Raw genomic sequence first — 27162 nt, 5'->3', positions numbered from 1 at the left:
AGGGACGGGGGTGCCTGGTGGGCTGCCGTCTATGGGGTCACACAGAATCGGACATGACTGAAGCAACTTAGCAGCAGCAGCAGCAGCAGCAGACTGAAACAGGAGAGTTATGGTCATACAAATAAAGCGTTCTCCCAACACTGCCTCAGTTCCACGGGGAATAAAGCAGCCTCTGTAAGCAGTTATTCATGTATGTATTCACTCAGAAATTCATGCAACAAATGTATTTACTGAATACCATTTGGTAGGCATACTTTTGACGGATTAAATATTAGAAAATATTAAGGAGATTCAAATCTATGGTGACAAAATAATTTCTAATCTAAATAGTCTTCTGCAAAGTTAAAATCCAGTTTAAATACAAATCACTTTAAAAAGCAAACGAAACTGTTAATAACCTACCATATTTAAGGCACCGTCCTAAGTGTTGTGGAGTATGTGACAATGGCTGGGTAAGGCAAAGCCCTGGCCTTCACAGAGTTTCTGATTCTGCAGGGGGATGAGATAGCCCATCATATAAAGCAGAATGAGTATAAGTGACATAGCAGGTACAGATACAATGAAGGTCAAAGAAGAAACACTGCTGAATCTCCACTCATGAGAGAGACGACTATCTCATGGATTCCTTTAGTACTCCATTTCTATGGTTTTCTGCTTGCAGAATAGAGGAGGCAGTGGAGTTGTTCTACCGCTGATGTCCACACTATTGCGAGATTTCAGCAGAAGCGTTCTGTCAGGATATTGATGATGGGATTGCTTTCTCAGAAGAGAGATTTTATGAGTTGAAAGGTCTTTTCCAACCCTATAATTCCATGGTTCTTCTATCTCCATTCTTAGCAGAAACTCTTACCATCTGGACTACCTAGAGTTTCTAGGTTTTGTCATATTATATGTACTTTGCAGAAGGAAAATATGAACATGGGTAGTACAGAGACCTCCAAGAGATGCTACCTCATGAATTCTCTTTTTCATCTCTTCCAGTAGAATAGATAGAGGTGCCCAAAAGAAAATGTTCAACAGCATTGAATGGGGGTTGTGAGATGAAGACTTAAGCATTTTGGTAAAGTGATAGATTCTCAGAACTAAGAAAATCCATCCAGAGTATATCTGGATGTTATACCTGTGTCACAGGGTGTGTGTGAGTTTTACACAGTATTTAAAGAGGAGGCACTTTTCCCCAGGGCTTTTACATTATTCTCCTATCACTGTTTCTTTCCCTCACCAAATTTCATGCTTTTCTTGCCCGTTTCACTCATTTGTTGCTCAAAGCTGAAAAATCTCCTTATTTTTACACAATTCTCATAGAAATTGCTCCATTACAAACAGTAAAGGAGTAGCACAAAAAGCTAAGTGAAACATTTTGGTTGTGACAGGAACCTTATTTGCCTTTTGGCCCCGCTTTCTGGCTTTCTTTGTGAAGTCCCTCTTGCTCTGATGGCCCCAGCAGCTTTTCACCATAAGCGGAAACACAGCCACCAGGCAATGCTCCACTTGGAGACAAATGGACTCCTGATAGCTCTAGGACTAAATTAGATCTGATAAAATACTGTCTTTTTTTTTTTTTTTTTGACTCCTCAATCTATTTTCACCCCTCATTTGAAGGTCAAGGGAATGTACCGTCTAATTTGGAGACTATAATTATTACCATATGTTGGCAAATACAGATAAAGGACACATTTTCTTTCTCTTAAACTCATTTTGGTGCCCTTAAATTCTATTGATATTTTAAATTTCATTTTCTCAGAATCTACATGCTGCTTGTCAATATTATTTTATTCTATTTGTGGATCTAGTTTTGATTCATTATTTCCAATTTGAGTAAGGCTGTAATAATAAATTGGGTAGATTTTCAGAAGAAGGGTCTTGGGTTATTTCTCCTAATCTCCTATTTATTGCAGGCTTTGGGATCTAGGGATACAAAATTGCAGAGGGTTAGCCTTAAAAGAAGCTTCCTATCATCTTGTTGTACAAAGTTAGTCTACTAGTGCTAGAGGAGAGCAAAGAAAAAGATTTTTGAAAATGAGAAATGTTACTGGCAAGAAAATAAGCTAATGTCAAAATATACATCCTAATGCCATATCAAGTCAGTTTCATATCTGGAATTTGATCAGTGGTTCCCCACACGTAGTCTAGCTTCTATATTCTGAGAATTCTTTCAGGGAGACCAGTTGGCTCCTAGATAGGGGATTGGGTTCATTAACGAAGTTTGATCAAAAACAGCTCCTTACAGACTTGAGCTTCAAGAGTCAGAGAGACCATTGCTTTCCCTTCTACATGATCAATTGTATATTTCTCAAGCAAATAACTGGAATACTGCCTTTTTTTAAAAAAATTTTTTTTTCTATTTTGTTTGTTTGTAGAGTTGGTAATAAATTTCTAGGAAGTTAGTGCTTCTAGAAGTTTGAGAGCAAGATACCAAGTTATAGTCCCACGGAGATTTTATGATGTCCTTTCCTTAATACCTTCCCAGGACAAGAGACTGCAGTGTACCCAGAATTTCTCAATACGTGTAGGAAAACAGAGAGCACCAATGAGTCTGACTCCAGATGGAAACCAACATGTCACACAATTCAAGTTGCCTCTCTTGGTTGGCTGGGTTAAGAGGGAAGATTAAGAGCTCAAACTGAACCTAACAGTGAGACTTTCTTAACAGAAGAAATCTAAAACCAGGGACTATATCAGTGGCAATGCATGCTGTCAAGAGAAATAAGAAAATAAGAAAAGGGGGAAAGGAGAAGATGGGAGCTTGAGTAGAAAGACAGTCCTACAGTCGGTAAGGAAAGAAAACTTGGTATTGTAGAGTCTCCTCCAGACAAATCCAAGGCACAAGAATCTCACCAAGCCTCATTCTCCCTTAGCACTAGCATCCTGTATCTTTCTGGCAAAACTCTAAGCACCTAAGGCAGAAGCCCTGTCAGTCTGGTTCCACACTATATTCCTAGAACCTGTTCCAGAGTCTTGTGTGTAATAGTTGCTCAGGAACTCTCTCTGCACTGAGCACATTTTATTTTAGCACTCAACTCTGCAGAAATATAATGCTCAATATGCATAATGCTCTTGCCAATTACAAAATTGTAGATCATTCTACGTGCTTGTTTGTTTGACATCCTTCCAGAAGGCAGAGTGCTGTGCTTGTTGTTGTTCAGTCACTCAGTTGTGTCCGACTCTTTGTGACCCCATGGACTGCAGCATGCCAGGCTTCCCTGTCTTTCAGTATCTGTTGTCACTGACTATCTGAGTTTCAAGGTAATTAAGGACACACATTAAAAGTATAATTTTAAAAGACGATAAGACCTTTTCTTCCTATTGGCTGTGGGAGAACAACATCTTGCAGGCCAGAAAAGAGTTGGGTGAAGGAGGAAGAGCATAGGCTAGAATCTGCCAGAGCAGTTTGGCCCTCAGGTATATCTAAGCAGCAGAGCAATTTAAGGACATGGGCCCTAAAAAAGAAAACAGCACCTGCCTTGCTGAACAGTCTAGTTTGGAAATTGCTAGGTTAGCAACACGTTGCACCCTGTGAAAACTTGTGACTTCAATGTGAAAAAAAAGAGGTTTTAATTAAATTGGATGATTTTGAGTGTCCTGTAGGGAGCTGGGATTGGGGGGTTGAGAAGCTGAGAACTTTATTAGGATAGAGGGAGCCTTCTCAGAAACCCTGGAACCCCACAGCCCTTGGTGAGAGACTTCATCCATGGGTGGCTGCATTTTTGTCTTTAGAAGCTCTGTTACCATTAGCCTTCTTTTGCAGCCAAGCAGGACTGAACCTGGAATTGTGTTCTTGGTCTGTGGCCTGAGATAGTCCACATCATGCTTTTCCAAATGGTTTTTTAATGAGTTGTAGGTTTTCAGGAGTGAGAGAGTTCCCTGTGAGGCCTAAGATTTCTTAGGATTCTTTTAAAAATTGTTTTGAATTTGGAAAGATGATCTTAAGGAGGTGTGGTGGGATTAGGGGACATTTGGGGCCTCAGCCAGTGGACTCTGATACTCAGTTCAATTCAGGCAATGTGAATTGAGCACTCGATACATGCAAAGCACTGTCTCAGGTTCTGAGGATTCTAAGGGGAATAAGATGTCAAATCTGGCCTGAAGAAGTTCACAAATGAGAACATCCTGAATTCTAATGTAGAAAAGATTGGAAAAAATCATTGTAGGTAAAAGAGAGAAGCCAGGAATAGGGAAAGATAAATTCTTGCTGACAAAGTTAGAAGAGGTCTCACTAAGGAAGGAATATATGAACTTGGCCTTAGAGGTTAGCCAGTATCTCCATAGCTAGCGAAGAAGGAGTAAGGGGGAAAAAAGCAAAGAATAAAGGCATACTGTAGGTAGGCAGCTGAAAAGGCAGCCATGGACCATGGGTGCTGGAATTAGCTGCCTGAAAAAACTTCAGTTTTGTCTTACTCAAAAGCTATGTGGGAACTTCCCTGGTGGCCCAGTGGTTAAGACTTCACCTTCTAATTCAGGGGCTGGGGGTTCAACCCCTGGTAAGGGATTAGGATCTCACATACCTTGCAGCCAAAAAAATCCCTCCAAAAAAACAAAAAATAAAACAGAAGCAATATTGTAAAAAATTCAATAAAAACTTTAAAAATGGTCCACATAAAAAAAATCTTAAAAAAAAAAAGCTATGTGCCCTTAAATACATTATATACTTCTGGGTGCCTCAGTGGCCTCACTTGTAAAGTGAGGAGAATGAGAGAATTCACTTCACAGGTTTATGTGAGGATGAAAAGAGTTAATACATATCAGTGCTTAGAATAAAATGGTGCACACAGTAAGAGCTCAGAAAGTGCTATTATTATTCTTTAATACAAATGCTGCTCTAAGCTATCTTTTGGGGCTTATCCTGAGTGACTGTCCCCTAGCACATGACCCCCAACTGGATAGTGTCTGCTCCTGCAAGAATGCTCTACATTCTGTTTATATGCTTTTCCACTGACGTGGTTTCTCTACCCAGTGTTTCCCCATCTATCAAAACCCTATCTATTCAAGGTCTACGTGAAATACCAGATATGACTTCCAGACAAAAGGGAGTAAACTCATTACACTTTACAGGCACTGTGGCCAATTTTTGGAAGCTCCCTTTCTGAAACTTGTCATTAACCGAGGCTATTACTGACCCTCTAGAGTGACTCCTGAGGTCTGGGAAATGTCAAGGTTTTCCCTCCTGTCTCCCTAGAGGGGAGTGCATGTACTTGGGGAAGGGCCAGTTTGTTCTTCTGCTAGTCCTAGATTTCCCTGAAAGGGGACAGCCACACAGGAGCAAGTTAAAGCTGGCCACGTGCACGTGCCAGTGTTTCATTAACCCAATCTGAAGGCCACTGCCACCTTTGTAAATAAGCCAGGACTTAGAGCTCTTCATGAAGCTCCTGAGAACATTCTAGGCCAGCCTATTTTAGAATGGGAAAGAGTCTTGCCTTCTCAATTTTGAAATTTGTTCCATAGTTGAAGCTGAGAAATCACCCAACTGGTTAAAACATTTCCCATCAAGGGGTCAACCGAGTCAGAGGTCAACATTAGCCATTGAGTCGGGCTGTTGGACAGAACCCCAAATATTCGATGGGGAATGCCAGGATACGTGGGAAGAAGTCTTTCCTATTTTCTGTTTACCTAGCAGTCTGGGAAAAAATTGATGTTCAGTCTCATGTTTCCACATCCCACTGTGTCAGAGAATCCAGCACAATGCAGTGCTCAGCAGAGAGGTTCAGGACTGAGAGCTTCTTTTCTATTCCTTTCTCTCCAGCCTGGAGAATCCTGCCTGAAGGGGTGGGGGAAGGGAACTAGAGGAAGGGAGAACATGGCCCCAGCCACCCACCGTGCGATTCCTGGGTTTTGATGAAAGAAATGATTGGCTCTGACACTCTTGAGTTGCAAGATCCAAATGTATTTTGACTTTTTAGAAGAACCGGGGACTCAGGTTTCACAGGAATGATCCCACTCAGAACTTCTGACTTATAATCTAATGCTGCTTGGCTTCTCAGTGGTGGATGCACAGCAAGTGCCGTGAGCAAAGTGACATTGTGATGCCTGGGAGTTGCACAACTGCATGATGTCAGCCTTCTGATGGGATCTGGGCTGTTGAGCAATGCCACTTGGAAGAGAGTGGTCACACACAGAAACCTGTCCAACGGTTCTAAGAATTTTATATCTTTAAAAATATTCAATAGATGTCTTTATGTGTTGGAAGCCAGGCTTTCAAAATCCCTGATTAGTGTTTTTCCAGAAATCTCCCCCTGAATCTTGGGTCAGGCAAAGAATTTCCAGTTGACAAGCTAAGTTCTCTTTAAAATATGCCACAGTGAAACCAGAATTGGGCATTTGAAGTAGAGGAGGAATCTCCCAGACTGGTCCCTGCTTATTACATCTGCCCTTTCCTCCCAGTTATCTCTACCTATAGCCTCTTTCTTTCTTTTTATCAGGTATAACTGCTTTACAATGTTGTGCTAGTTTTCACTGTACAGCAAAGTGAATCATCCAGGCTTATTCATAAATCCCCTCTTTCTTGGATTTCCTTCCCATTTAAGTCACCACACAGCACTAAGTAGAGTTCCCTACAGCCTCTTTCTTAATGCTGAGTCTGGAGTAGCTGGCATCAAGACCTTGCATGAGGCAAGGTGGGTGGACTCAGGTAAGACTTTTTCCATTGCCTCACCCTAGCAGGCGGGAGACATGCAGTCTATTGCATTCCATTGCGCCTGGTACAGGATGGAGGTACCCTGCTGCTCCATCCACAAACCCTCGTCCCAGGATGAACCTGGCAGACAGCTTGGATGGGAAGCTGCCATTTCTCTCCCTGGCCCTGGAAAGAGATGAGTCATAGACATAAGCAGAGGACAAGGAGCTGGCTAAGTAGGCCTGCAGAGCTGGGATCCCTCTGCATGTTCTTCCCTCCAGAATGAGAGAAAATGACCGCATATCTGACCATGTGCTCAGTAACTGCAACCTGTGGTTTGGGACCCTTCATAGACTGATCTTTTACTTTATCCCTTTAGTCATTATGCTCACTGCTAATATGTTAATAGCTGAGGAACCACATGTACACAGTAACTCGGGAAAGAGTCTCCTTTGTGAAAAGGAGAACTTTGGTTATAGAGCGTGGTGACCTTCTTGAGAGGTGTCTGGGGGACGAGTTTTGCCCTTTTTGAATTCCTAACTTTGATAGTCAATTTTTCCATTTTTTAAAAAAGGTGTGTGTGTGTGTGTATGTGCGTGCGTGTGTGTGTGTGTGTGTGTATGTGTGGGTGTGTTCTAATCGGAATGGTAAGGAGAGATCCTGAGGAGCTGCTAAAGTATGAACAAATGTACTTCAAAGACTAACAACTAAATTCTAAACTCAAATGAGAAGAGAGTCTTCATTTAGGGAAAATCAGAGAAAATACCACAGGGAGGAAAAGGTATCAAATCTAACTGTTAGCGTGTCATAATATTTTGTCAGGAGTTTTTCCCTCATTTCTGTTCAACTCCTGACTTTCAGCTAGCATTAATCTTCTAATCAAAAGGGAGCAAATCTATTTATAATTGACATAAATGATAGTCCTATTTATAGTTCTCTTTGGCGTTCTATGTTTCTCTGTGGGAGATTTTCTCTGAAACAAAAGCCTACTTTCTGAAGCAACTGTGTTCCAGGGACAGCCTTGATCATTTCTGTTGCCCGAGAGATATATTTAATTAACCTCTTATCCTTACTCACGGGATTGTGGATTATGAGAAGCACTGACCAATAATACAGCTATTCCTGCTTCTGCCCTTGTAATTCCAGTCCACAGAAAGCACACATGCCCCAAAAAGGAACGGCTGCAGAGGAAGCTCTCAAGGAGGATGCAGGAATTGAATGCCATCCTGGCTAACCCACTTGCAACCTCAGTATGTACTCCAGTCTAGATCAGGTAGGTATTTCGCTCAGCTGTGTCCAGCTCTTTGTGACCCTATGGACTGTAGCCTGCCAGGCTTCTCTGTCCATGGAATTTTCCAAACAAGAATACTGGAGTGGATTGCCATTCCTTCTCCAGGGGATCTTCCTGACCCAGGGATCGAACCTAGGTCTTCCACACTGCAGGCCACCAGGAAAGCCATTCAAACAACACTTCCTTCAAATTATCTCTGGAAGCTTATAGCTGGCCTTGATTCCCTGAGCATTTTGTGATGACTCCATGGGTATTATCTAAACTGATACTCACAAAAAACCCTTTTGGGAGGCAGGGAAGGGCTGACTGTACCCATTTTACAAGCAAGAGAACTGCCCAAAGGTACCCAGGTTATAATCAACAAAGCCAAGTCTCTTCAGGGTCTCTTCACCTCGAATTCAGAGCTTCTTCTAATACCTAATATCTCTTTGGTAAGAGAAGAAATATTCAAGTATACCCAGGCATTCATAGTTGGATTTCTGTTTAATTCAGAAAATCTCTGCTTCAAGGATTTCTTGTGCTGAAAGAAAAGGAACCAGTGATGCCCATGTTCTTTGGGTCAGATCCTATCTGGACTAGGGGATACAGAGGATCAAGTGGGAAGGGGAAACTCATGACTCCAGGTAGAAGTTGCATGGAACTTGTAATGGAACTGTCATTGGGTTGTCACTGGACATCAGTTGGAAAGACCGGTTCAGCAACCCCACAAAAGGAAGGGTTCTTTCATGAGCTTTCCATCAACTCAAAGTCAAAGCACTTCATTTGCCCTTCTTTCTGGCCTCTCTCTGGCAATATAACTCATTCATACCTCTACCTAGTCAAGAACCCAGGCAGATAGAAGGTATATAAAAGTGAAAAATTCCACCTTACTTTTAAATATCAGTGGAAAACCTCATAAGATGGTAGATAGGGAGAGGAAAATGAAAATCCTTGGTCTTCATTTGTAGACATGATTTGAAATCGGCCATGTTCTGGAGGAATAGGGGGAAAAAAACGCCATGTTTGTATTTATTATTTATTTTTTTGCTGTCAGATTAGTTTGATGATGACTCCTACACATGGGGGGTATGTGCTACATTCTTAAGCAGGTTGAAGACAACCTTAAGGCTGGTTTGATGTCATACTTTGAGAATTTCATAAGTTAAAATTAGTTGTCCATTAATTATTAGCCCATTAATATTAGTTGTCTCTACTGGCTTCCTTGTTTCAGTTTTCTTGATTTCTAGCACTATCCTGGGTACACAGTTGTCCATAAGACACTGCTGAATTAAATTACACTTAAGAAGAGTGGCTTTCTTATTTTTTATTCCACAGTTTACAACTGATCATTTTGATCAAAATGGTTGGATCCATTTCTGAAGTCACTGAGTTTTGACTTCATAATCTTGTAACTTGTTGACAGCCCTTCTGCCAAGGCAAGCAGGACTGAGAGCACCTTTCTAGGCATTCAGTAACTTTAGAAATAGACATTTCGGTGTGTAGTATGCAGAGCTCTTTCTATTTCGTTTTTTTTTTTTTTTTTTCTGGGGCATTTGTGTTCTACCTGGCGCTGGCTCAATTCACTCTTTCAGCCAGGCCCCCAGGAATGGATGGACTCTGTAATTCTGACACAAAATGAGCATACAAAAGGTTTGCTGAAGTTCCTTGTGAGACATGTGATAGTGATTTAATTTGAAGATCACAGCAGCTTCCAATGAAAAGGATCATGTTCTGTTTACCTACATTCCCTCAGTAGTTCCCCTTAGAGACAGCGTTTCTCACTCCCTACTTGAAAATGCCTAAAAGTCCACAGGAGTCTTCCAACTCAGCCATGCCTTCCTGTCAACTGAGTTACTGCCTTCTTATGGGTACACACAACTACTACGGGCTTGACAGGCCAAAGGAAAATGGACAACTTAAGTAATTCCATGCAAACACAGCCTGTACCATCTGTGTACAGGGGGGTAGGTGGGACTCAATGCCCTTCACCTTTGAGGCACTTTTAGTTAACTAGATGGCATAAAGCATGAATACTCAATAAAAAAAAAAAAACCCCACACAACATAGGATAGATTATGTGTTGTTAGAGGAATATTATTGCTACTCAGAGAAAAGGGAGTTAACATCTGGTAGAAAATTTTACAGAGGAGGTGACATTTAAGAGAGGAACAGAAGGAAAACTCAGGAAAATAAACGTGTGGTAGTAAATCATCTAGGTCGGATGTTGGAATATGTGGGGGGCATGTGTAAACTCAGATGCCTATCAGAGCCATGCAAGTCATATAAAGGAGTGAAGTGGACCAGAATAAGGTAATAGAGAATGGTGAGGATTTTGGTAAAGCTGAAAATATGTGCCAATCTAGAGGCAAGAGTCATCTAGTAAATATTGACAGATAATTCAGTTTCATGAAAACACTGTATTTGCCACACAAAATACTTTTGAAGACTAGATATCACTTACAGACTGCCAGTTTGTGAACACTGCTGTAGGGAAACACTAGTTAGACATTAGAAACAAAACATTACAAACAAAAATACATTTGGGAAGTTAGATAGAGGCCTTGTATAAAATGCGTTACCATCAAGCTGGGGAGTTTGGATTCAATTTACTTAGCCACGAATGGTCACTGGAAATTGTTTAGAAGAGGGATAAAGTGATTAGGACTGGGCTTTAGGAAGATTAATCTCATGGGTGGGATGGCTGGTGTCAAGCACTATTGGACACAAAGCCGTCACTGAGGAAGCTGTTGCAATAGTTTTGCTGAGTGATGAGGGGGACCTCAACAGTGATGGGAATGGAAGGAGGCACACATGTGTAATCTTCCAGCGAATTGGTAACAGCTGTTCTGGATCTTGGTGCAAAACAAACTACAATGCTACAACTCACTTTGTCTGAAGAGTTGGGTTTGATGGTCTCCACTGTCCTAAACACTCCGAGTGATTGTGCAACTTGTCCATCGCTCTGGCTGGGAACCTGGCCTTTCCTGCTTTACAAGGTCACTGACCAAAAACTCCACTTGCTCTTGAAGAAATATCTCTTTGATGATCTCTAAATTATTGAATGTCCAGTTTTTCAGATTTAGGTTTTTTTTCTTTACCAGGAGGATTTTCTTGTCTTATCAACGCTACCTGAACTGTACCCTTGTTATGTTTGAGGAGAGCTGCAGAGTTTGTTAAAAATAAGACGTGTATCTTATTCATATGCATTGGCAGTGGCTATCTTAGTGCCTGGGTGACAGTATACAAGCAAGAATTGAGTGTTGAATTGAATAAAAAGAAGGATATATGATTGGTATCCAAGGAAATCTTGCATATCTAGAACATGAGTGTCAGGGATCGATGTATGCTGAGGCCATATGGGTACATAGATGAATAAATCAAGCCTGTAAGGCAGTGGTCCCCAACCTTTTTGGCACCTGGGACTGGTTTCCTGGAAGACCATTTTTCCATGGACCAGGGGATGGAGATGGTTTCGAGATGATTCAAGCGTATCACCTTTATTGTGCACTTTATTTCTATTATTATTACATCGGCTCTACTCTGTATCATCAGGCATTAGATTCCAGAGGTTGGGGATCCCTGCGCTAAGGAACTGTGATCAGCTGGGGGGGCACATACTCCACTTAGAAGGCTCTAGCCTATAGCTGCCACTCAGGAACACCAGACAGCAAAGTTAGATCACCCAGTTTTTCAGGGGAAGCTGTTAATCTTCATCTCTATTTAAAATCTCTTGATTTTTAAAATTTCAAAATTTGAAAAACTTATCAAGTAGATCAAAGAGAACGTGTTTATTGACTAGGTTCAGGTGGGGTGGGAGTAGGGTCTGGGACCATTTGGTGACATCTGTTCTAGAGTATTAACTCTATGAGGTAGAGGCAGTGCTTACTCATTCCTTTCATCATTTCATGTTTTGCTAACTAGAAAGCACTCAATGAGTCAAGTGGACTGGAATAAAATAGGGGAGAATTATTCCTGTCTGAGGCAAGCTTGGGGTTGTCTGATTGATATAATTTTTTAAGTTGCTTACTAGGACTTTATTTAAGATCCTTTTACAATGCTGATTTCCTGTGCAATTTAATCTGGAGTTGTCATGATATTAAGTATCTCATAATAAGTTCAATGAAATTCTGCAGGGACCCAGTTATGGTGCCATAATAATGAGAGATGAGAATGAGAAAATGCATAAAGGTCCAAGTCCAGAAAGAATCAACTGTGATACCAGTTTGATAGCACAATGAATATGATAGAAAAACTATTACAGTGCAAGTCTTTGCAGAACCACATTGAGGGATGTGATTATAAATGGATGCCAGTACATATTTTTTACTTGATATATAATGAGTCCTTTTTTGCTATTATGAAACCTCTTTGAAGGCATGGCTATATCCTCCCCTGGGTATTGCTTAGGCCAGAGCACATGACTAGCCAATGATGCTATAATGGAATTGATTAGTTAGTGCTATAATTTTACATCCATACATTTTACTAAAGTACTGAACAACAGCAATGAAAGAAGAATGCTAAGAAGGCAATATACATGATTCACATCCAGTTAGATCCCTTAAAGATTTTTACAGATTTCCACAAAATAACAATAAATGTCAGTTCTGTAAAGGTCTTAGAAATTATCTTGTCAACATTCTTTCAATGGGTAGAGTGCCAAAGAGTCAACAATACTGTTGTGTTAAAATGCTGTGGGTTTAAGTCTAAACAAATTCAATATATATGTGTGAGCTAAGTCCAATACCACCTTATCCTAGAGTTGAATACAGTGAAGACGTGGCAGGTACTTAAATTTTAAGAAAAATGTTTGTGAAAAAATATGAACATTCTATCCATGGCTTATTCCCCTCCCCCACTCCAGGAAAATTGTGAAAAGAGATCCCAATAATCCCATTTCAGAAGCAGACTGTCTTGGTTCATCCTAATACCATTGTTCCAGTGGAGACAGGTTTGAAGACCCGTGGGACTAATCACCAAATTTATCAAGCTATTTCCTGGAAGAGCTCTGAGTAAATCCAAGATTCCTTGACTCTTCGGTGCAAATCCTCCCTTTCTTTTAGTGTCATTCAAGGAAGAGAAGTTATAAACTGGCTTTCTCTCACTTCTACCTACCCAGCTGAGGCATCATGTCTTTCTGAGGAAGCCATGTCTTTCAAATAACCAGACCTTCACTAACGGGCTCATCCTGGGGAAACAGCCCAGCTCCAGAACGGGTCTAGTGAAGGCTATCAACTGGGGAACCAGCTGTCCCTTTGAAAAGCAGATTTAAAGTTTACCCCTCACCTCTCAGTAAGTGACAGAAACCCAGTTTTTCTTAGTTTAAAACTATTTCTCTTACATCCCAATGGGAGTCCTAATGGAACTAATCAACTTGATTTAGAAGAAATAATACTAGAACCTGGCTGAGGATGACAAAGGCAGCAATACGATATGAGTAAAACACACATTTCTCCCCTCCACGCAATTAGAAATATTTTTTTAAAGGACTCTTGCTTGGCTGTTCTTAAAAATGTAACTATTGAAAAAGAAACTGGCAAGATCTTAAGGCCTGGACCTCAGTTCCTGGCCCCAGTGATGGGTTTGGAAACTGCAGCCACAGCAATTAGGAGTTCCAATTTCCAGTTCACAGAAGGTCAGGCCATGGGGTTATGCGTGGAGCAGTTCTATATTTCCTCTGAGGAAAGGCTCCACCAACTTCAGAGGATTAGGACTTGATACTGTCGAATCAGCATATACATTGTTAACCATCACAAGCAAGTTTGGCCCCAACACCATTCTTCAACTCCTTAGTCAAAGTCCAGATCTGAATATTTTGTGTTCTCTCTCTTAGACGAGAGAGAGAGATATCAGTCAGCAGGTATTTGCTATTTCCTGTGATTCGGTAGACCACGGCTTCTCAAACCCTCATGTGCATAAAATCTCCTGGGTATCTGCTAAACTGCAGGTTTTCTTTCAATTAGTTGAGAGTAGGGCCTCTGGTTCTGAATTTCTAACTAGCTCTCAGTTGGCTTTGAGTAGCAAGACTCTAGATCCAGCTACACTAACCTGTAGTTTTACTATGTGACGCTGTAACATTTGTTAATTAAACCCAATTTCCCCATCATTAATCAGAGATTATTTCTTGTCACAAAACACTTTCCCTGGCCTTCAGTGAAGTCTGGCTTCTTCTAAGAAATAGACTATTTTGTTCGTTATTTTAGCTATTTTTGCAGGGCAGCATTGAAATCATTTTTATTGATTGAAACCAATTACCCATGGAATGACTTTAAGACACTAAGTGATCAGTGCCTACTTCAGAACCAGCCAGAAATAAGTCCTTCTGTATCTTTAGCCATTTTTGATGGTGGTTGAGAGCAACGTTACTGAATCCTTGTCTGATTTCTCTGGTAAGGGAGATCTCCATAATTGCATGCAAAGTACTGGTAATCTGCATAAATGCCAGCCAGATTTGTGGCACTAATACTTTTACAAGTCTTATGATTCATATGTTTCAGGGCCCTGAAAGGATGTCTCTCTTAAAGTAACCTTGAAATAATGCCTACAGAGGGAGTAGGTCATTGATCTTCTCAAAATCTATCCCCAAATATCTGTTCTATAGTGAGAAGCAAGACTTAGAGAAGGACACTTTGGAGAGCCAAAAACATCTCTATACCAAACGGAGAGAGTGGAATTATTAGGTGAATGAAATTAGCTGGCAGTGGCATCTATGCCTAAAACATAACCATCCCTTTAATAGAGAACATTTGCTGTGCTTGACAAACTCAGAGTGAAATGGTTGGATCCATAGGAAGGAACATGCTGAAAATGGTTTCAATATGATCCTGCTTTTTCACTCAATAGCCATTGATTGAGGGTGTCCAGCCAAAAACAATGAGAAAATGAGCCAACAATAGTCTTACCCTTTGACCATATTAGATATAGTTGCAGCTGAAATTTGTGACATGTTTCAGGAATAACAAAGCATCCATATGGAACAAATATTTGGCAGTATGGCAGCTGATGAAACCAGGAAAAATTAGACAAATTATCAATTGCTCACTCCCAAATTACCCAAAAAAAGAAATTAGATCCATTTCAGTAGCTTTGCTTTCAAATTTCTTCATTCCATGAGTCACCACTACCTTCTGCCAAACTAAATATGTCTATGAACGGCTGGAAACGTTAATGGAAAGAAACATAAAACTCAAAATACGTAGGAAAATTTAAGCTTCTTCATGGAAGGCCTTCATGGAAGACTAGCAAGTCAGGAATGTTTAGAGACAGAAATAATGCATCAAGAATACCTTTTGTTTTGGGTAGCTTCTGAGTTAACAAGCAACACAAAATGCATCAACCAATCTACTTGCTAATGTGACTTTAAAATGGCCTCTAAAACGGGAATTCATTCTTTCCCTTTTTGTTTGTTTTAAGCCTGCAAACCATCAAACTACTAGAGTCTATGAAGATCCATAGTCCTACAGTCAGATTGATCAGATTTGGGATAAAAAGACTTGACAATATTATCCAAATGGGTGATAGAAATTGGGGAAAAGTTCTTGGGAGTGGTTAAGGGCTTAACTTTTCAAAGACTATTCCGATGCGTGACACCAGAAGAATATGACATAGCTGTTCACTTTGAGTTTATGAACTGTGGTTACTAGTGCTACCTTCATATGGGTTTACCAAGGTTAAGTTGAAAACATCCAGCTATGCAAAGAGCCCTAAACAGAAGGGTGAGGTGACTGAATTACAGTCCTGGCTTTCCCATCAGCATGCTTTGTGACCTCATGCACATCATGTTTTTTCTGGATTTTTGCTTCCCTCATCCGGGAAGTGAGAGCACTGAACCAGATTGCTCTATATGGTTCTTTCTAGCTCTCCAGTTCTTCAGTTATACTTTGGTAAGGAGAAAGCACTTGTGTTCTCTGAAGGCTGGTGCTCTTGTTGTTATATCTACCTTAGGATTTATTTGCCAGGAATATACCATTTGTTACATATCTTCCCTTGCCTGCCACTTCTCCTTTTAGTATGCTTGCCTCACTTGAAGTAAGAAAGAGGAATTGAATGGAGGTTCTGTTCTCAAAACCATTCTCATAGGTGAAATCTATTGTGCGGAATCCTATGGTAGCTCTTAAAAATTCCCTGTTGACTAGAATTAGCTTACTGTTGATCTAGAAGTTTCCACTGGGGCCACAGTTAAGGAGTCCCAATGGGTGACACCTCAGGTAGATTTTTCCTTCTATACCTTCAGTCTCAGATCCACATTGGCGGCAGTAGCAAATGCAAAGTCATGGGGTATACCCTGGGGACTGGTAGAAGGAGATAGCTTTTGGAATGCCTTTTTAAACATCAAGTCAAGGAGTTTCATTAAGTGCCCTGCATGCTGCAAAGGACAGAAAAAAACTTTTAAAACTTAGTCTCTGGGTCTTTTTTTTTTTTTGAAAGAACTCAAAAGAAAGGATAATTCATGGCAGCAGTAACCAGTATTTGACTGTGGGTTTCTATTTTATCAAATGTTGTGTCTCTAGGAGTGGCTATATGTAAAGCCTCCGGGCTAGAACAACCGCATGTTCACAGGTCCATATGGTGATCAGACTCAGAAGTTTTAATTCACCAAAGCCATGCTCAAACAAAAAATTCAATTCTTCTAAGTCAGACTGTGATAAGGAAGCAGTTGAGGTGGACAAAGATACTGCGAGTACAAAGATATTTTTCTGATTACTGAGTATATTCCCTTTGCTGAGCATTGCTTCTTTGAGGATAAGCAAAAATCACCAGTAGCTGACTTGGGAGAATGGAAATCTTTTTGCTTACGTGTGGTACCTCAGTGACTACCTAACCACTATCTGGAAACTAACTCTTTGAGCAAGCTCAGTGTGGTAAAGTGATAGGTCCTGGTTTTTTTTTTTTTTTTTTAATACTTTCTCCAATAAGGATATAAACAGTAATACTGAGTAAGCATTCTGAAGATCCATTAATAGACTTTTGGGTGGTCTAAATTCAAAGTGATAAGTGAACAGAAGATACCAGCATGCTTTTATTTTTAATTAATTAGGTTGAGAAGATACACTACCAAATTAACTTTTCTACACTGTAATTATTGCAGAACCATTGAACTAATGGTTCAAAGTCACTAAAGGCTAAAGTCAAACCACTATTCAATTCAGTCCACTAATAGTGACATATTTGGATTCTTTTTCAGTTTCCAAAGCCCCTCTATAGTTGAGCCCTAAAAGAACTCTGTGGTATAGTATTTTTATTCTTATTTTAAAAGTGAGGAATATAAGACCTAAGGAAATTAAGTGGCTTCTCCAAGAGCATATAGCTGTTAAGTAAGGGGGCTGGGTGAAACCCAAATGTGGAACCTCTGATTTCCAAAGTAATACTTTATTGATCTGTTTCTGCTTTCTGGTGGGTCTGTTTATAGATAATAAAATGACTATAATGATACTCAAATAGGAAAGATACAAGCAGGGAAAAGGAACCAGGCTTTTAAACTCTGAATTGAAAGCCTATGACCAAAAGGGAACAGCCACAAATACTGAAGTCAAAGAAAAACCACTTATTTTTTTCATTTACTCCAAGTTGTCATACTCAAACTTCTAAGCACACAATGTTTCTCATTTCTGCCTTCCCATACTGCTGTTACTAAAATAAACGAGTTCCATAGCTATCAGACGAAAAGGAGGGCTTGCAAACACCTTTTTTTTTTTTTTTTATTGGTAGCCTATAGGAAGAGAGCTTTATTTTCAGAGAGAAGCTTTCAAAACTCCAGTAATTCTTCTTGTTGCTTTACTCTGGGCAATGAACCACAGACCCCATTAGCCAGTGACTGATAATTAGTTTGTGTGTCTCTTGCACTCATGGCTTTCCCATCTCTCTGGCTGCTTTTCTTCTGGAGCCAGCTCTAGTCCAGTAGTCCTCAACAAGGTGTAATTTTGCACCACCCGCCTCCCCAGGGGATTTTGGCAACACCTGGACAGATTTTTGATTATCACAATTTGGAGGATGGGACTTCTGGCATCTAGAAGGTAGAAGTCAATCAAATATGGTGCTAAACATTTTACAATGCACAGGACAGTCCCTCTCCACTAGCAAAAAATTATCTGGCCTAAAATGTCAATAGTGCTGAGGTTGAGAAATCCTGTTGCCCATGGCACTGCTGGGGGAGGTGAGTAGGGAGCGGGAGAATAAAGTAGAATGTTAAGACATGCCACTTGGTCTTACAAAAGGGCTGGGGCTGGAGGCAGGAAGGAAGGAGGAGTGAGGAGGCTGAAATGTATATAGTGTCCCAAGTCAGCTGAATCCAGAATTCCCACCCTTCGTGCTCCTTTCCCTAGTTTCACAGATTATCAGGAGTAGGTTGCATGTAGGTTGGCTCAGCACAGACTTTCTTCATCACTTGCCTCTGATGAAAGACCCATTTCATCAGGGTAAATGGCATAGAGGTAGGACCATCTTCTCAGAAACACTCACAGAATTGACTCTATGACTAACCCATTCTGAAAGCTTAAAAGACCCTTCCAACAGCCTTTCTAGTACATCAGCTAGACCACAGGTGTAAGAAGAAAAATCTGAAGAGATTCATAGAGTATTTGCTTGGAAATGTGAAAAAAAAAAAATCAGGTGTAAATTTCTTTTGGCTTAGGGCTGTCAGAGAAATCTCCAGAAAAGAAGCTGATCCAATGACTCGTCAGGCTGTTTCAGATTTTCCAGGAGCACAGCTTTGCTAAGTCATTCCAAAGCAGTTCTACCCAAGTTGACATTGGAGAGAGTGACCAAAGAGTCAGAATAATATAATATATAATAATACTCTAAATCATGACCTGAAGTGGATTTGGAATGCCCCAGGCACATTGAAAGGCCAAGTGCATGGTATGGGAAAAAGGCAGGGGATACCTTTGGTTTGTACACATTTCTACAGCAAGGGAATAACAGTCTGTCACTCTCTGAACTCTCTAACTTCAATCTCAGGAAATTTATTGGAATGAGAGCATCACCAAGATCTATGTTCATTTGGGTGAGACTGATTGAAGACATCTCCTGGTCATTGAAATTTATCAGGTAACTTAGACATAAGCATGGTCCATCACAGATAAAGGTGGAACACAACATGAAATCAGGAAACAGAATCAAGAGTATCTCTTCCTTCTTACTTCTGCACTAATTAGCGGGGGTATGACCTTGGACTTGTCCCTTCTCTCTGAGTTTAACTTCTCCTGTTTGACTAGATTATTTTTCAAGGCCTTCCAAGCTTACAGCAATCTTCAATTTTACTTTCTGTGAACAATTTGGTAGTTTTATTACAGAGATATATACTTAATCAAGAATCAGGTTCTTGGGTATCTTCCCAGGGACTTCAGCATGCCCATTCTCTCTCTCTCTTTTTTTTTTTGGCATGGAAACCCTTATCCCTGCACAACGCCCGAGCATTTAATGCAAAAAAGATTTTCATTTAAAAGACTGTGTGGTCTCTGCTGATTGCACAAGTTCTCTTTGTGTCCATGCTGCTGCTGATCAAATATTGCAAAGCCATTAATTACCTTTGGACAAATGCAGAGGGCCATGTGCAAAAGTTCTGGCCAATTGCATAAAGTAATATGCCAGATGTAAAGTAAGTGAAGGGTTTTTCGTGGTATTTAAGGTTCAGTGAAAAAGTAAGAGGGGCAGCTATGCCAAGAATGAAAGGCCAGAGCTTGCCAAGTGCTTCTTTAAGGGGCTTTAGCCAATGTGAGACTAAACAATGCATTAAATAAGCATACAACTTACTGCACTTAAAGAATCACACGTCAAATAACAGCTCTTTGCTATGTTTTAAACATGATCTCACATATAGATAAAGACAAGTGAAATGTTCTGTTGTCATCTCCTTAGTCTAACAGCTAATAAGGCCTGGGGACTTGAACTTTCCAGGCAACCAAAAGTAATTCTTTGTGATGTAAGAGCTTGCTGATGTTCCATGTGGAGAGGTGTAGGATGGAGCTTTGCCAGGGCAGCAGCTCGGTACAGGAATGATTTTTTGCCACCATGGTTGTCAAAGACTCTGGCTGCATAAAAGGGCAAAGGTTTCGCAGCCCATTATGAAGAACAATGAGCAATCTCCTTGGGAAAAATTGCCTGCCTGTTTGCAGAGTGTCTGATTCTTTGGTGTAGGCTCTGAAATCAGAAGAAGTCAGCTAGAGGCTTGAGGTTGGCTCTTTACAGAGGCCTTGAGAAATACTGGCATGGTCCATGATGTCTGGACTAAGTATACAGAGACCCAGCTGTTTGGAAAACACCAACACTCTTCTGGATCCAAAATGGAGCTATGAGCCTACCAGCCAGGAACTTGTGAGACCTTCCAATACTGATGGTCTTCAAGCAACTGGTTGAGAGGCACCTGCACTGGTGCAAGCCTCCCATCCAAACCTTCCGCAGCTCCTTTCATGGTCAAGTTGGGGAAGACACTTCTGCCTGGCTCACTCTCAGGCTTATGTTGCCTTATGACCACTTCTCCTTTACCACCTCTCCTATCAAATCCAGAGAGAGATGCCTGGTCCAACAAACAGTTCTTCTTCAGTAGGTCTTTGAGGAAAAACAGCAGAACTCATAGCCACGAGGAAAGAAGCACTGGAGGTTTGGTGGCCAAGAAAGAAGAAAAGTTGAAGTTGGCCAGAGGAAGGAGTCCCCCGGATCATAAGGCATATCCATGTGCTCAATGGGGAGCTGCAGTGTGCCATCTGAGTGGAGTCCAGTCTGTGAAGGCAAGGGGCTCAAATGGCAGCAGCCTCTAATCAAAGAAACTTCTCTTGTGCAGCCTGAAGAAATTCTATAAGTATTTCCTAAGTTTTTCTAGAAGGTGAACTGTAGGGTCATTCCATGGATGTCTCCTTTGAGTCTCCTTTCAAAGAAGTTCAAAATCAACTGCGCCCCCAGGGGTTTCTGTTCCTGCTCTCCCAGAAGATGCCAAGGCTTTTTGGAAGCATATCTCTACACTGCAACACTTTGGACCTTTAAACAATGTGAATGGGCAGATGTACGTGCTTCTTGGACACAGGAGACCTTGACTTTGGTTCTGGATCCACCCAGTAAGGTAAACCACAAACTCTCTATGTCTCACATTTCTCACTTGTCCAGTGAAGCAATGATTTTTACCTTCTAAGACTGGGGTAAAGACAAAGTGAGAGAGCTGCTACAATTGGATTTTGAAAAAATGCAAATACTAATCAAGCATAAGACATCCTTCGTGCTACTGATACTACTGTAAGTGTTACTATTAACAACAGGCTTTATCAGCTGCCCCTATAGAGAGAAATAGGTTTCTCTGGTGGCTCAGATGGTAAAGAATCTGCCTGCAATGCAGGAGACCCGGGTTTGATCCCTGGGTTGGGAAGATCCCCTGGAGGAGGAAATGACAATGCATCCCAGTATTATTGTCTGGAGAATCCCATGGACAGAGGAGTCTGGCAGGCTACAGTCTATAGGATTTCACAGAATTGGACATGACTGAAGCAACTTAGCACACATCAAGGGAAATGAGTGTGTAATGAACTGGGCTGCCCAGACATTTGCAGTAGACTCTGTGACTGATCCCAGAAGAGAATAAATAAGTATAATTGCTAATGTGTTTATGATGCTTACCATGTGCCAGGCAGTATTCTAATTTAATATGTTCTAATAGATTAACCAGTTCTGTGAGGTAGTCCTTGTTTTGGAGATGAGGAAATTGAAGAACAAAGAGGTTAAGTGACTTGCTCGATGCCACCCACCAAGTAAGTTACAGAGCTAGAATTCACATCCTGGATTCTTGACAGTAGAGACCACACTTGGCCTTGACTCCTTCCCTCTCTTGCTTCTTGTAACTGTTCATCAGGGAGAAGATGGTCTTGAGGTGCTTGACCATATCAGAAAAATGCAAATTATTGCATTTGCAATATTGCAATATTTTCTAAATTTGCACAGAAATCATCACTTTCTTAGAAGTCCCTTGGTTGCCCAGACTAGTCCTCTTGGGCATATTTAAAGAGTAGTAGCCACTAGTGAAGGTCAATATGAAAACTCACTGTTTCTCTTTAAGAATATTTGTGGCCTGTTAGCTTAGTGGTGCTAATGAGACCAGTGAAAGTGAAAGTGAAGTCGCTCAGTCGTGTCCGACTCTTTGTGACCCGGTGGACTGTAGCCCACCAAGCTCCTCCGTCCATGGGATTCTCCAGGCAAGAATACTGGAGTGGGTTGCCATTTCCTTCTCCAGGGGATCTTCCCGTTCCGACCCGGGGATCAAACCAAGGTCTCCCACATTGCAGGCAAACGCTTTAACCTCTGCGCCACCAGGGAAGCCCAGGGCCAAGGTCAAATCCCACATGTTCCAATTAGCTTCAAAGAGAAAGTCACAGCCAGTGACTGTACCTCTAACTTTGACCAGCTGTCACACAAGTGCATAGCTGGAGGTCTAAGGGGTGCCAAACCAAGGAATGCAAATGGTGTAGCTCAAATCCAGCCCCACTCAAAGCTAATGCTAATGCCCCACTCAACGCTAGTGGTGGCTGGGTGTGTCTTTGGGTGTTCCCAGTGCTGTCCTCTCTTCTTTAATTGGATAGGCAGTCTTAAAAGCCCGGGAAAAGGCTTTTAGTCAAGGTTTAGAAGACTATAGATTCAATCTGCACCTCTAATTTATAAAGAGCAGTTAAAAACTGACCTACTTAACTGTCCTTACTTTCAGGAGACTGAAAAAATGTGAAGATGAGAACTGTCAGTTAGTCCTTCCTAGCAAAGAAAAATGGCAATCTGTTTTCACGAGGTGTGTGCTTCTTTGGCCAGATGACTTGCATGTATTTGGTCATGTCTGAGCTTCTATTCCATCCCTGAGGGGTTGGAACTCAGCTTAAAACAAAATAAAACAAAGGCACTGGCTTCTCTTGCTTTAAGTAGGTGGGGTCCCCTATCTGGAGATGAACAGAAACTATGTGAAGAAGATAAAGGAGTCTAAAATGTTCTTTGGTCACTATTTGAATCCAAGATTCTCCTTTCTTGAATAGTACCAAATCCTTGTTAATTACAACCTAGACTATGAGTCTGTTAAAAGTTAGAAGAGGTCATTTACTTGAACAAAATCCCCTTGTTTTATAGACAAGGACATTTTGGCCCAGGAAGTTTAAATGCCTGCCAAAGTCATACAGCTAATGAATGACAGGTCTGGGAGCAGTTTTCTGAGCACTATATTTCAAATGAAAGAAGCTTGAGTTAATAATAATAACCTCAATCTAGGAAGGTTGCTGCAATCAATAACAATGAAACTCATTGCAAAGTTTTACTTAAACTCTTTATAAAACAGTATGGTTTAACACATGAAGAATGCCATTCATTTATTCAGACCTGTTCTTAAAAAGTATGCATTGGAAGTATATTTTACAAAAGCTATAAATCTGGACTAACCAAAAGGGTATCCAACTTTCCTTTCTAATTGATTTACTTCTCCTTTTTCCCAGACCGCAGAGATAAAGCATATACAGTTTATTTAAGGGACTGTTTATAGACTCTTAAAACTAAAAAGGACCCCAGAAACTCGCTTTCTTTTAGTTGCTCTTAATTGAAACCATTCAAGGTGGTTGGTTGTCTGTCAATTTTTAAAGTATCTTCAAGGAGAGAAATTCCACAAGCCTCTAAAGCGTATGTTAAAATGGTTAATCACCATGACTGTCAAAAATAGTATCTATGGCAAGCTGAACTTTTCCTGTTTTACTTGAAGCTCTTTTCCTCTTGCTCTGGTCCATGCATAGCAAGGTTGTGACAAACTGCTCTCTATGAGCCTCTTCCATCAATCTGGAAAGATAATAGCTAGCTCTTTCCCAATGTGCCAACTCCATTAGGCCACCATTTTCCTCCCAAGACTATGAAAGTACAAGACTGGTTGACATGCTCTCTTACTATGATATATAGGGAAGAATCAGTACTTAGCTCTTCTTTGCAATTTTCATTGCATGTAATGTCTGGTGAAGCTGTGTTAATTATAGAGGAACTTTTGCACTTATGCTGGGAAGATGTTTACAAAACAGATAACGGAGAAGGTGGCATGTTCTGTGCTCTAGTGGAGCTTAGGCTTGTAGAGAAATAGGAACTCATTTAGAACATTGGGTTGATTGATACAAAATAAGTGTTACCCCCCCAAAAAAAGTTATTCAGGACAGTTCTGTCTCTTAATAGGGTTAAAAATTCCCCTTGTTAAATATTCTGGCCCAGTAAAAAAGATAGTTTTGGAGGTAACATTTTTTTAGATGTTTGCATTTCAAACTAAGATCAGAAACCCCCTTCCACAGTTAGAAAAAATCCATACATTCAAAATGGATTTGAAGCAGCTTAAAATGAAGCACGCAGCCACAACAAAACTTTGAAAGGGGTAAAAACAATAATAAGAGTCAATTGACAGGGGGTAGAGGTAGGGAAGACTGCTTTCCTCTAAAAAGTATTTCAAAGGCTGTAAATGCTTAGAGCTGACTTCTTCACACACAGTAAATCTCAAGGGACAAAAAGGAAACTCAATAAAATTTGTTGACAACAGTTAATGCTTTTAAGAATAATTGGCTCAGACATGAAACAGACCATCAATGTAGCTTAGGGAGGATCTAAATGTCTCGTCTAAGTCATTGTTGGTATACATTGTATTCAGTTGAAAAGAGAGAAAGTTTTATCGAATAGCTGGGTAAATATGAGGCAGGAAGAATTGTCCAAAGTACCTGACAAACTTAATTCTTGATGATTCTAAAGACTAAGATCCCTAACAAGTCATGCCATTACATTCAATGGGATTCAATTCAATTCAGTCCTGCCAGTTCAACAGTCAAACTTGAGCCGCAGCTATATCAGCCAGGCATTGAGCTAGATACTGGGATTCAATGGTAAACAATCTGGCCTTTGGTATCAAGAAGCCCATTGAGAGGGTAGATCTTGGTCACCTGATTTTAAAAATGGGAAAAGTATTTAGGAAAAGCATAAAGGATTGCATTTTTCTTCCATGATTATTTTCCTCTATGATACTTGATAATACTTTTTTTTTTTTAACCTCCTAACTAGACTGTGAGTTCCTTGAAGGCAAAGTTAATCTCTCATTCATTTCTAGGTATCTCACTCATGCCTGTACAGTGTCTTACACATAGCAGAGGTTCCATCAATGTTCTGAATTAAACGATTTAAAGGGGTCAAGTTCTCTTGGGCAAAAAGGCTAGTCCAGTTGACTAGAAAATTAACAAGAATAAATTTGTGCATGAAAGTTTATGTCAGACAAATAATTTACATTGTCACAGAGTGCTATAAACCAGAACTTATGAAACCTAGACTCTAATAATAAAACACAATTTATAAAACCACCTTCTATCCAAAGTTATATACATTACTATACATTAAGAGTTGCCATGTAGAACCTTCCCCTTTCAAATTATTAAGATAGAATTAAAACACATTTGTAAAATCTGATCATTTGAGTAATAGAATGCCTTCCAGTGAGTTGAAATCAGTTTCCATCATAGTTGTCCAATACCCTTAATTCTTTGTGTGAACATATATAAGTATCGAAGGGCAACTTGGGATCAAATTATTTTTTTTCTTTCTCATTTTTTGTCATTTAATTGTAAACATCACAGTCATAGAAAGATCCAGTTTCCATGCACTGTGCATGGAAATCCTGGAGCATGTCACATCAAATGTGGCAATTCAACCTGGCACATAACCCAAGACACTTGGGGGCTCGGCCATCACCTAGTGAACTGGATAAAAGGAAATGGCACAAATGGATTATAAAAGCAAAAAAAAGGTCCTCTTGGGCATAATAACTGAGACCCACTTATCCATTTTTTAAAATGTGGATCAGTAGTAGCAAAGTAAAGAGTAGTGACAAGCCATCGCTGGGTGATGTCGATGTGACACATTTGCCTTCTGCCAGATATTCTGAAGGTAAAACAGGTCTGCTATTCGAAAAGCACTCACCAAATGAACTCATTCATCTGCACAGAAACAGAGAATGGGATAGAATTGCTTTATTGCCAGAAAAATAAATGAACTCACTCAAAGCGTTGGCTGGAAACAGAAAGTGGGAATTTGCCCATTCAAAGAGTAGAAAGCACGTCTCACTCTCTGTCACTAGTTGTTGAAAAGCTATTTGTCACCGAATCTACAATGAGTACAGACCATCAACATGCCTATCAACCTCTTCCTTCCCTTTCTCCCTACCCATCCCAGACTGCTACACTCACAGACCCCTCCTTCCAGTCTCTCTCTCACACACACACACACACCTTCCTGGGAAGAAGAGAGAGACTGGAAGTGTGTGAGTCATCACAGGAGCTATTCAAAGCCTAGTGGGTAACTGAGGTAAGCTGTCTACACTTAAGCCACATGAACCTCTAAGAATGATTCACGATCCTGAAGACCTGAGTGTCAGTTTCCTGAAACTCTCTAGACTTGCAAAGAATTAAACAGAACGAGCATCTGGTTTTCCATCACTCAGTGTCCCGTAACATACATGAGCCAGATGCCTCTGAGGTGTGTTCTCTAAGTGATCCATTCCCTCAGGCAGCAGGGACTCCCGTGTGTGTTTATTATTTATCCGCAAGCATGGACTTGGCTGTCTACTTTTTATTGACTGTTGACTTTTTAATCACCTGAGACCTACTTATGGGATGAATGACCTTGCACTTGTCAGAAACCCTTTTCCAGATGGAGACATCACTGGAGAGCCCCAGAGAAGGGTGACATCAAAGGAAGGCAACAACAAAGCCTCAAGGTCAGTGTGAACGGAGGGCAAATGAACTCAGCATTTCAGTTTGCATTGAGCGAGAGCCTGTGTCTTTGCAAATGTGCCTTTCAGCGACTTTCACCTTCTGTCTGTTCGGGGTGATTTCATATCACACGGAGACATCTGGGATGTGCCCCTTTGCCAAGTCCACCTTCCTAGTTTCCTCCAAGTGACCTGGCACTTAAAACATCCCTACACATTCACATATGTTGCTACATGCACCCACAGATCTGGAAAACCAAAACCCTCAACCCCCCAGGGCCATTTTGTCCTGTCTTTTCCCCAGAAGGAATGGAATAGTGAGGGCAGAGCAGAATAGTTGCGGGAAAGCCTAGCGGGAAGTAGTTAAAAGACAAACTGCTAAAGAGGAAAATTCCATCCAAAATCTGCAAAACGTGCCACGGCCCCACTGAAACACTAGGCTTGCATTAAGGTGAGGAATCTCGGAGGCTGAGGACGGCTGCCAGCCACAGGCAGTCATTCAGTTCTTCGCACAGTCCCGGCAGTTGTAAATCCACAGAGCAGCAAGAGGGAGGC

General features: G+C 40.8%; 1 protein-coding gene and 1 long non-coding RNA gene across 9 annotated transcripts in view; both read right to left on the bottom strand.

Moving 5' to 3' along the window:
- IGF1 (insulin like growth factor 1) overlaps positions 1 to 27162 on the bottom strand; it is a 78082-nt gene that overhangs the window by 45803 nt on the left and 5117 nt on the right. The gene's annotated exons all lie outside the window — the stretch shown is intronic.
- On the bottom strand, positions 1547 to 27155 carry LOC123333239. The gene is made up of 2 exons (XR_006550464.2): positions 24911 to 27155; positions 1547 to 24861 (listed from the first exon to the last, which is right to left on the bottom strand). It is a non-coding gene; the product is annotated as an uncharacterized LOC123333239 (long non-coding RNA).

Source organism: Bubalus bubalis, chromosome 4 (assembly GCF_019923935.1).
Source record: "Bubalus bubalis isolate 160015118507 breed Murrah chromosome 4, NDDB_SH_1, whole genome shotgun sequence".
Taxonomy (NCBI): domain Eukaryota; kingdom Metazoa; phylum Chordata; class Mammalia; order Artiodactyla; family Bovidae; genus Bubalus; species Bubalus bubalis.
Note: the sequence above shows the minus strand (reverse complement) of the source record. Positions and strands in the feature narration are given on the sequence as shown.